This window comes from Spermophilus citellus, assembly GCF_964194105.1.
Source record: "Spermophilus citellus genome assembly, chromosome: 13".
Lineage (NCBI taxonomy): Eukaryota > Metazoa > Chordata > Mammalia > Rodentia > Sciuridae > Spermophilus > Spermophilus citellus.
Genome location: NC_138193.1, coordinates 18,605,398 through 18,617,349, shown reverse-complemented (window position 1 = coordinate 18,617,349; position 11,952 = coordinate 18,605,398). Strand labels below are relative to the sequence as shown.

General features: G+C 45.4%; 1 pseudogene across 1 annotated transcript; it reads left to right on the top strand.

Moving 5' to 3' along the window:
• The first annotated feature begins 3,151 nt into the window (after window positions 1–3,151).
• Window positions 3,152–3,861, top strand: LOC308632385 (E3 ubiquitin-protein ligase RING2-like; annotated as a pseudogene). Its single transcript has one exon. The product of its transcript is annotated as an E3 ubiquitin-protein ligase RING2-like (transcript).
• Window positions 3,862–11,952: the final 8,091 nt, after the last annotated feature.

Below are 11,952 nucleotides of genomic sequence, written 5' to 3'. Positions count from 1 at the left end.
TACTGTTTTCTGTTCCCAGCTCACCATCTCTCATTAGAAGCATATTTCTTCTTCTGTTTTACCCTGTGATTTCCTGGAAACTAGGACAATTGATCTGAGCTGTGCCTTTCTCAGGATTAAGAGTCTAAAGAAGAGAATTCAGTATCCACCAGCACCAGTAGGCAGATGCATTGACAGTGGTAAAGTGAGCTTTGAAAAATCACGAGGTTATATGATGCAGGCAGCTGAGAGAACCAGATTTACCCATTTACTAACCCCATGGTCAGGAGGCCCATGCCTCCAGGGTAAGACACGGTGTGGATCAGGGGCACCAGACAATTCCCTGTTTTTCATATCATCTCGGCAGCCTGCCTAACCTGCCAAGGCAGATCATGACTATAATGTAGACTCTAACCCCCTGTATAAAGCAAGCACCACTTGGAAATCTGAGGTGGCTTCAGTTTTTTTCAGAATCCGGACTGATACTGGAACTCAGACTGTAAATGTGCATTGATCAAATTTATTATTTAAACCAGGAGAAACATTGCCAAGTATGTGCTGTTGCACCTAAAGAAGAGGGAGAGGGAGGCTGTAGAGGAGCTTTCCTGGTCCCTTCTACTAAACCCTCCCAGTGGCCTTCAGAGCCTGGCTGCCTCTGAGCAGTGCCCTCAGCAGGTGGAGGTAGCAGGAGGAGTATCTGGGGCAACCCAGCCTCACACTTCTGCTCCCTGGAGGTTTTTCTTATGGCCTGTGTCACTGTGGCTGGTCAACTGATATACTGAAGACAGTAATAAGTGGCAACAAATTCAGGCTCCAGGCTGGTGATGGTGAGAGTAAATTCTATCCCAGATCCACTGCCACTGAACCTTGTTGGGACACCAGATTGCAGATTATCACGCCCACTCTCTCTGGCCTCACAGACCATTGTATTCAGAGGTGGCAGTCCTCTCCCCTCCAACCCTCATCCTGCCTGTGGCACCAGAGAGCAGAGCATTTTCTTTCAGCAAAATCTACCCTGTTTCCTACCCCTGATTATTCTGCCCTGATCAAGCCTGAAGGTCTTCACAAAACATCATCTAGAGCTTGGTTTTGAACAGTTGTATGGATCAAGTAAGTAAATTAACAATCAGTAATTAGACCTAAGACATTCACTGTTGAAAAAACAAGTGACTTATCTGACAGAAGAATTATTAAACAAAGTCTGTGTTTTAGAAAGTAATTACATGTGATCATGTAAAACCATGGATTTTGTCGATAGAACCTGAGCATATATCATTGTATATGGTTAAGGGGTGAATTGATAAATGGAAAAATCCATACAATCTTGAAGAAATCATCCTGTTCTCTCAAAAAGAATCTATAATTTTGAAAACAACTATTCACTAATAAAAACATGAATTTCTGAAAAATGTTTTATTTATAATATAGGGTAGGAAAAAGAGAAACTAGGACCATTTTGAAAAACAGAATGCCGTGAAATATTGAGAGGCCATAGAAAAACATAACAAAAGACAATTTGTATGTGTCAGCAAGTAGACAAATTTGGAGAATTTGAAGGGTTAAAATTATTAATGATCACAACATTCTGACCACTGAGGAGCATATAAACTCATTAGTGTATAATGATATTCCAAAGAACAAATTCTTATAATTATAAAGGGGACAACAATCATTGGAGAACTCTGGTGACACCCTGAGCCCAGGTTCAGAGAGCATCACTAAGATGTAGGACATGAAGCCATGACCCACATGGCAGAAGGCCATGAGAAGAGTAGAGTGTCCCTCTGCACATTCCTGCCCAACCACTATGGGCTGAGCTGTGTCCCTCAAAATTCACAGGCTGGGTCTGTGGTCTGCACAACTTCACAGTGTGTTGGAAGATGTAATCATTCAAGTGTGAGTTTTGAGTTTGAGGTCTAATCTTAAATGACTGGTGTCCTAATGGAAGAGAAATTAGGTCTCAGAGACACCAGGGAAAAGAACACGTGACACACATGATGGCGGCCATGTGAGAGCCATGGGAGAGCAGGACAGCCCTGCTGATGCCCTGATGTCTGTCTGAGATTCCACAGTCATGGGAAAGTCCATTTCCGTTGAACCCACCCAGTGGTGGGCCGGCAGAGGGGTTTCCTCTTTATGCTAGTAGAATGACCACTATTCTGGATGAAGGATCAAAATTCAGTCCTGAGAGACACTGCGTCCTCTGTGAGGGTATTCTATAGGGCCACTAGCACAGCACCTTCAACAGAGACAGGACCCCGAGATCCAAGGAAGCAGAGGCTGCCAGCCCAGGCTGAAGGAGGCTGAAGAGACCTGGTTCCACAGCAGCTGGGGAGTCTCCACTGGACCATTTGCTACAAAAGACACTAGGGGACGACTGGGCACATGTGAACTTCCATATAGGTGGGATGGGACAGAGCACTAATGCCCATGTCCTGGTCATAGGTGCACTGCAGTTATGTGAGTACAGCTGTCTGTAGGGAAGGAAGGACTGACTCCTCCATCCCGAGCACAGCTGAAGGTCTGAATCCACTCATTTCCACCTTCTCTTTCTTGATTTTAAGAGGGTGTCCTCAGCTCCTGAAGAGCTGGGCTCTAGACCATGCCCATCTCATCTCTGGAGCCAGGAGGAGACTATGAATGTGACCAACCAAGAGTCTGAGTAACAGACCCCCAAAGGTTCAGCCACTGACCTGGGAGACCCTGCAGGGTGGGCACCTTCTCCCACCAGGATGAGGAGCCCTGGATCCTTTTTTTCCTGCTGCCCATCAGTGGTCAATGCCACAGTGTCGGGACCCAGTGCAAAATATTTTCCTCTACAGGACAGAACAGCCTGCTCATGGCAGAAGTCTAGATGCTGGGAAATGTTCGTCGGGAATCACAGTAAACTCAAAGAGAGTTTGGACAAAAGACCTAAGTGGCTGTGAGGGGCTCTATAGAGAATAGAGACATGACAGGAGCCGGGACCTTGGAACACAGGATGGGGAGCCTCTGCCTCCTCCCTCGCTGGCTTCTTCCCGCCCTCCCCGTAGCGCTAGCCAAGCCGGCTTCCCCTCCATCTCTCATGAATATTGAGCTGCCCCTGTTGTATTTCCCGAGTTCCATTGCGGAAGCCCAGGCTCGCCATATTGTGCGGCAGCGCCTGAGGCCTCTGCAGCTGATACCTGAGTCTCGCTCAGGCAGCGGCCAGCAGAGCCCCGGGCTGGGGTAGGAGCCCCAATGTCTCAGGCTGTGCAGACAAATGGAACTCAACCATTAAGCAAAACATGGGAACTCAGTTTATATGAATTACAACGAACACCTCAGGAGGCAATAACAGATGGCTTGGAGATTGTGGTTTCTCCCAGAAGTCTACACAGTGAATTAATGTGCCCAATTTGTTTGGATATGTTGAAGAACACCATGACTACAAAGGAGTGTTTGCATCGTTTTTGTGCAGATTGTATAATCACAGCCCTTAGAAGTGGCAACAAAGAATGTGCTACTTGTCAGAAAATGCTAGTTTCCAAAAGATCACTAAGGCCAGATCCAAACTTTGATGCACTCATCAGCAAAATTTATCCAAGTCGTGATGAGTATGAAGCTCATCAAGAGAGAGTATTAGCCAGGATCAACAAGCACAATAATCAACAGGCACTCAGTCACAGCATTGAGGAAGGACTGAAGATACAGGCCATGAACAGATTACAGTGAGGCAAGAAACAGCAGATTGAAAATGGCAGTGAAACAGAAGATAATGGTGACAGTTCACATTGTAGTAATGCATCCACACATAGCAATCAGAGAGCAGGCCCTAGTAACAAATGGAGCAAAACATCTGATGATTCTGGGCTTGAATTTGATAATAACAATGCAACAGTGGCAATTGATCCAGTAATTTAAGATTTACTTTTTGGAGGGGACTATAGTTATTCAGTACTTTTGCTTTCCTTTGAAGAATATATCTAAGTTGTGTGCTTTCACAAAGTATGGTTCCATTGGGAGCACCTTTGACCTGGGAATTTTTCATAGTTCTGTATTCTTAAGTGAAGATTCAGTTGGCTGTCCTTTTCCATCTCCCCCTTTCTGTTTAAACAACATACAGGATTGCCCGGAGCCCTTAGTTTGGGCAATATTTAGCAGATAAAACTACACATGACATACATATTTTCTTTACACTAGAAGAAGCTACAAATTTTCATAAAAAGTTCCATGTCAATGCTAATACTTTACAAAAGCGTTTTAAAATAACTAAGGAACAAGCTAGACAAATAATAAAACAATGTCAAAATTGTGTGACCTTTTTAAAACAAGTTAATCTTGGAGTCAATCCTAGAGGACTGATACCTAACCATATTTGGCAGATGGATGTCACACACTGGCCAGAATTTGGAAAATTAAAATATTTGCATGTTACCGTTGATACTTCTTCTGGATTTTTGATGAGCTCCCTTCATGCTGGAGAAAAATCTTAAGATATTATAGCTCATTGCTTACAAAATTTTGCCACTCTGGGCGTTCCAAAATAGTTAAAAACAGATAATGCCCCTGGTTATATGTCTACCTCTTTTAAACAATTTTGCTCATCATTTGGCATTACTCATATAACAGGAATCCCATACAATCCACAGGGACAAGGCATAGTTGAAAGAGCTCATCAAACTATTAAAATGTACTTATTAAAGCAAAAAGAGGGAATTGGGAAGGGGTATATATCCTCCAAAAATAAACTTAAAATAACCCTTTTTACTCTAAATTTTTTAAAATTTGGATTCATCAGAACTTAGTGCTGTGGAAAGGCATGTGTGTCCAAAAAATGTACATAAGCCCAAGGTACTTTGGAAGGATATTCTAACAGGACAATGGAAAGGTCCTGACCCAGTAATTGTCTGGAGTCGGGGGTCTGGGTGTTTCCACAGGGAGAACAGCAGCTGATTTGGATTCCAGATAGATTAACTAAAGCGATTCCTACAGACCAAAAAGAAGATGATTTGGCTCAAATCCATAACAGCTGATACCAGAACTCCAGTTTGGCTACCCTTACATCTGCGACAGAACCAGGATGCTTTTATCAATATCTATTTTATTATTACCCTTTCTCACATTATGAAGTTCTATTTTGTTTTTTGAGCTCATACAGACCTAGGTTAATGTTTTGCTGATCAGTTCTATTTTTTGACTATAGAGTTTTTAAACATTGCAATGCAGATTTTACCTGTAAAAAGTTATAAGGCCTTTACTATTATGTTATGTGCTGTATGTATTATATTATGTGTGCACACTTGTGTTTTATGTTGCATGTTTGTATGTACGTATGTCCATATATCATATATGATGTGTGTTCATAAAAAAATGGATCCAAATTTTTTTATTCACATGATTTAAATGGTTTAATTTAAATTGGGTAAACAGCTGTTGAGGATTGTTTTAATATGTGAACAAAAAAGGAGGTTAACAGATCTGTTTGTTTACTTTCACCTTTCCTTTTCATTATATTTAATAATTCTGTTCAAGATAATGTAAATTGTTCAGAAAATTGTTTTCTTTTAGTGCCTTCTGGAATGTTACATATTTTTTTCTTTAGCCATTATTGCCAGAATTCCTATCTTCATCCCAGTGCTGGTGAAGACAAAGATAAAACCAATCTACAGCTTCTGCAATAGCTATCATTGAACTGCTTGCAGAACTTGCCTGGACTATGTATCACTTGTATGCATTGTGAACTCACTTGTAAGCATTGTGAACTATCTGTTGGTGCAGTGACTTGTGGTAGTGTTGGATTATTTTTGCTTATGTTGTCATCGGTGGTACAATTTTTCCAAAAGGAGCCATCAATTGGCTTGGTGTATCTTCCTCCCTTCTGCTTGTGATGGTCATTCAACTAAAATTTGGGGGCCAACAGAGGTGAGGCAAAGAACCTCACCCCCCCCCCTGCTGGTACAAAGACCTATCCACAGGTGTGGCTGTATGCTGGACTGGTAGTCAATGACGGGTAAGATCCAATTGCAATGGTACCAACCTAAGACCAGAGGCTGACTTGCAGTACCACTGGCCCCTGCAGACCTCACAAATGACAAACATTTGACAGCTGGGCATGACCACTGCAAATTGTGGACATCTGTCTACACACCATTGTGATACCCCAGGTCATCAGGGAAATGCAAATTAAAACACATGAGGAAACACCACCCCTGAGGGATGGCCAAGTCCAGGAGGGAGCACCCCACAGGCAGCAGGAGGGGAGCCAAGGCCCCATCCCTGATGCTGAGTTGGTTCTGGCTGCAGTCTCAAGCCACTCTTAGAAGCTGAGTGTTGTAGGGAGTGTCCACAAGCTGTCTCCAAGATGGAGACAGGACATGCAAGACAGTGTGACAGATTCTGATAACACTAGGCATTCTGCTATGAAACTAAAAATGGTGAAAATACACATCTAAAAATAAATAAAATTCTGTACTGGAAAACTTAGAGGACCTGTGGTCAGCAATGAAAATTTGAAGGACACAAGCCTGCCCATCTTTGGGGGGAATGGATCAGTAATGTTTAACAGCCAAAAAGTAGAATATTACTCAGCAATGAAAAAAAAAAAAACAGCTATCAGGCTGGGTGTTGTGGTGTTTACCTGTAACCTTCACCAACTGGGAGGCTGAAGCAGGAGGATCACAAGTTTAAGGCCAGATTCAGCAACTTAGCAAGGACCTAACAACTTAGAGAGATACTGCCTAAAAAAAATTAAAAATGTTACTGTGATTGTATTTAAATGGTAGTGTGTGTCTGAATTCAATACCAAATTTGAAGAAAAAATTTTAAAAAAGGAAACAACTATCTGTGCTGTAGTGAAAAGCCCTGGGAGGAGGAGAGACACAGGAGAACTCAGTACTTCACTCTGCACTGCACTCAGGGTGACAGGCCAGGCTGAATATCATCAGGCTGTGAGTGCCAGGCATCTGACACTCAGCCCAGGTAAAACTACAGGATGGGAAATCATGAAGATTTGCACAGAGAGGTGGGGGGTGAGGAGCAGCTGGAGCTCAGACAGTGTGAGGGCGGGACATGCACTGTGCCAGGCCACACTGTTGGACACATGTCACTGTCCACTTGTCTAGTTCCATAGAATACACAAAGTGACTCTGGTGTGACCTGTAGATGTGGGCAGAAGTTGACGAATTGTAACAAAAGCAACAGAGTCTGGGAGTGGTAATGGAGGAGCTGTGGGAGCAGGGTGGACACAGGATGTACTTCACCCCAATTTTCCTGGATACTTAAACTACACTAAAAATCAAAGTCTTAAAATATTCCCATGTGGAATACATGGAGAGTTCTATTTTTGCTGCACAACCCCTGATACTGCCTAATTCAGTCTCTTCAGGTCTTAAATTATTTTTTTTTATCATACAGTGAGATCACTGTGTGCTGGGTCTGAGTGAAGGGTCAGGATGCAGAGGATCCCTCTGGATCCTCTGACCCCCCTTGTAGTGCTCAGGACCTGGCTGCCTCTGAGAAGTGCCCTCAGCATGTGGAGGCATCAGGAAGAGCAGCTGGGGCAGCCCAGCATCACAATTCTGCTCCATGGGAGGTTTTTGTCATGGCCTGTGTCACTATAGCCTTGTTGACAGTAATAAGTGGTGGCATCTTCGGGCTCCAGGCTGCTGATGGTGAGAGTGAAATCTGTCCCAGATCCACTGCCAATGAACCTTGAGGGGACTCCAGGTTGCAGATTGGATGCACCATAGATGAGATGCTTAGGAGCTTGTCCTGGTTTCTGCTGATACCAGTTCAAATAATTGCTAATGCCCTGACTCACCCTACAGGTTATGGTGACTCTGTCTCCAGGAGACACAGGCAAGGAGGATGAAGACTGGGTCATCGTGATGTCACATATGACACCTGCCATTGGAAACATAAAAATAAATATTCTTATGTTTGTTAAGTTACAAGAGGACTTTCCTGAGTAACCAGGCAGCACTGACCACACTGTGATTAGTAAGTTCCCAGTACTATCCCTCCTTACCTGGGAGGCAGAGCATCAGGAGCCCCAGGAGCTGAGCAGGGGCCCTCATGGCCATGATGTGTCCTGATGGGAACTGACAACAGGGTGTGAGCAGCCTTTTAAATATTCCTCAGGGCAGTGGGCTGTGCTGTGGGCACATGCAAATCAGCAGGGCTGGGCAGGCTGGGCACAGCTTTCAGGCGGGCTCCTCCTGGTCAATCAACACAGGCTCAATATATCCAGGTGTCCCAGCTCAGACCAGGGCAGCTCAGATTTGCTTGGGTGAACATGGTTCCCTGGGACTAAAGGACACAGTCAGCCCGCTGAGCTGTGAGGGTCAGCAAAGACCCACCAAAGCTTCATCTCAGTCAGAGTCGAATTTGCTTAGAAATGAATGAAAGAAATATTATATGCCACATACATAATATTTAGGAGCTAAATTATGTGGATGTGTCTGTGTTTACTCTGCATCTCTAGTATGAGTATATGTAAGCACATAGATATGCCATGACTTTTGGTTTAATATGTGATTTGTTTTTCTTTTTCCTTTGTTACTTTGTCAGTTCTGGTGATCTACACAGAGTTTTTTACATGCTAGGCCAGCATGAACTACACCCAAATCAGTTTCATTTTATTTATATACAGTGATTCTATAATTTTCCTGGGGTGGACTTGAACCTGCAGTCCTCCTCTCTCAGGCTCAAGGCATCCAGGACTCTAAGCATGTGCCACCCTGCCCATGGGACTCTAAGTACAGATACCCTGAGCCTGGAAGGTAAAGCTGGCATCTCTTGCCTGAACCCATGGCTGCCTCTCCACTCTCAGGACTGAGAATGAGCACCATGGAGTTCAGGACCTGCACAGGGTCCTCCTGCTGCCTGGAAGGTTGACCTTTCCACTCCTCATGACACTGGGAGACCCATGGGGCTATGGTTACAGATAGCAGCAGGTGTCATACAGTTGGGCAGTTGTTCTTGACCCCAAGGGGTTAGAAGTTCTGTGTCCAGAGTTGGGCAAGGGCAGCTCCTCCTGCTGGCTTCCCCCACAGGCAGAACAGATGACTCAGTGACATTATGACCACAGGACAAACACATCCACAGTGGCTGCTGGTCACCCCTCTGACTGGACAGACAGAGGTGCCTCTGGCAGGTCACAGCTAACATGAAGCAGGGACTTTGTTCACAGTGGACCATGTCAGCCTCATGAACAGCCCTGAATACCTGCTGCTTTCCTTTATGCTCTCTAAAGACCACCAGGCACCACCTTCAACTCTCCCATGAGAATCAAAGGGGTGGAGTCAGAGGCAGGCCAAGGGCCAGGACATGCAGGAGAACAGGGTTGTGACCCTGTGAAGTTATTGCCAATGTAGCCATGCCCATAGTTGTATATGGGAGAAGCTGGGGCAGGGGCGCATCCAGGCTGAGCTCAGGTGGGGCTGCCCCACAGCTGGGGGCTCTGGCCCTAGACTATGAGGATTAGAAAAAAACATTCAGCCTTTGTTTTGCGGGGATTGGCTTATTTCACTTAGCATGATATTCTCCAACTCCAACCATTTACTGGCAAATGCCATCATTTTACTCTTCTTTAAAGCTGAGGAATATTCCATTGAGTATATATATAATATTTTTTATTTTCCCATTCATCTATTGAGGGACAGCTAGATTGGTTCCATAGTCTAGATATTGTGAATTGAGCTGCTATAAACATTGATGCAGCCACATTACTGTAGCATGCTGATTGTAAGTCTTTTGGGTATAAACCAAGGAGTTGAAAAGCTTGGTTAAATGGTGGCTCCATTTCCAGTTTTCTGAGGAATTTCCATACTGCTTTCCATAGTGGTTACAACAATTGCAGTCCCAACAGCGATATATGAGTGTGCCTTTTTATTTTATTCATGTAGAGTGTTCCTGTAGTTTTCCTGGGGTGGCATAGAACCTGGAATCCTCCTCCCTTAGTCTCTAAGGTAGGTGGGCTTATATGCATGAGCCACCTTACCCATTGGACGTTAAGTTTTGAAGTGGTTAGCTTGGATATTTAAAGTTGGCATCACTTGCCTAGACCATGGCTGCTACTCCACTCAGAGGGACTGAGCATTAGCATCATGGAGTTCATGACCTGCTCCTGTGTGCCTACTGTGTCAACATTGACCTTTCCATTGCTGAGGATACTGGGTGTCCTGAGGAACTCTGGTTACAGATAGAAGCAGGTGTCATATACATGGGAAGTTGTTCTGGGCCCCAAGAGGACAGAAGTTTTTGGTCCAGAGCTGGGCATGTGCAGCTTCTCCCTTGTGTTATCCCCCACAGAGCACAGAGCAGCTGGCTCAGTGACTGCATGACCATAGGACAACCATTTCACAGTAGCTGCTGGCCAACCCTCTGACTGGAGAGACAGAGCTGCCTCTGGCAGGTCACAGCTGACATGATGCAGGGACTCTGCTTACAGTGAACCATGGCGGCCACACATACAGCCCTGAACACCTGCTGTTCTGCTTTCTGGTCTCTAAAGACCACCAGGCACCATCTTTGACTCGCCCATAAGAATCCAAGGGGTGTAGTCAGAGGCAGGCCATGGGCCAGGATGTGCAGGAGAAAAGGGTTGTGACCCCTATGAGGACAGCCATGTAGGGAGTAAGGAGTAACAGATGTGAATTCAGAGTAGGAGGGGACAGGACAGAGAAGACCCAGGAAGGAGAGCAGAGGAGAGACACTGGAGGAGCCCAGGATTCAGGGAGAAGTGATGGGAGATGAGGGAGGGTGTGACTTCAGAGCTGTCCCCAATCTGCTCCCCTAAGGGTCCTCAGACTCAGCAGCCCTGTGCACAAGCAGCATCTGAGTGGAGGTTTGCCCCCTAATGGGGACAGGAAGAAGTTCAAGTTCCTTGAAGGAAGTGTGGCTGCTGGGGTCCAGAATGACTTGTGTCCCTGCCCACAGCCCTCCCAGGCAGGCAGGGTGTGCAGAGGGCAGCAGGAGGCAGCAGGAGCTCAGCAGCCAGACCTGGTCCTGATGGTGCCAGGCTGGACCCTGCTAATACTCTTGGTGAGTTGGTAAGGAACAGTGACCTCTCTCCTGGGACACATAAAGAAAGACTAATATGAGTGAGACCTTGTGTGTTTTCATTTTACAAGAAGTAAGTCCTCTCTGCACCTTTTGGATGGATAGTGAGAGAGACATTACTGGAAAAATTCAGGAGAAGTTCCCTGGGGGATCAGGAGGCAGTAGGTGGTGCCAAGGTGCAGGATGGTTGGGAGGGATTTTACTATTATCCTGTCAATCAGGAGGGCAGCAAAGTACCTGTTTTGTGGAAGACAAGGTGGCCACTCCCTGGAAGTCCTCAGGGCCTGAGTCCTCAGCAAGGAGCGACAAAGTGTCTCTGAGGACATCCTGGCCATGTCCTGGACTGACCTTGCACACAAGTGTCCATGTTTTGTCTCAGGCCTCCCTGGCCTTTTCCAAGGCTCTGCACTGTCCCTCCCTGAGCCCAGCCTGGTGTCCAGCATCCCCTGGGCTCTGCAGCTGCTCCTGCTGAACCTGGAGGCTGCCCTCCCTGGAGGCTGGTGCTGTGGCTGCTGCACCTGCAGGGTCTGGTGAGCATTCAGCTCAAGAGAGTGTGTGGCAGCCCCAGGACACACACAGGGGACTGTGCAGGTGACATTAATAAAATCATGGCTGTGTGTGTATTCACAAGTGTGCATAGGTGTAGAAGTGCAATCTAAAGGCTTGTGACACCAACACCTTCCGCCAAATTATTTCTCCTTTTTCTGCTATGGAATATTGTGTTAAAATGGAAATCATCACCTTAAAGAAACCTAACATTGTAAAATAAGTTATTTCCTTAACCATAACTATCACTAGGTTGTCCTGAGTGTAAACGTTTTTTTTTTTCTTTCCCTTGAAGGTCGTGTGTGGTATCCGGATGAAATAGTGACAATCTTGGTGAGGGTGAGACACAGGGAATTAGATAAAAATGAGGTTGTGGGTATAGGTGTAATGCAGTGTGACTGGTGT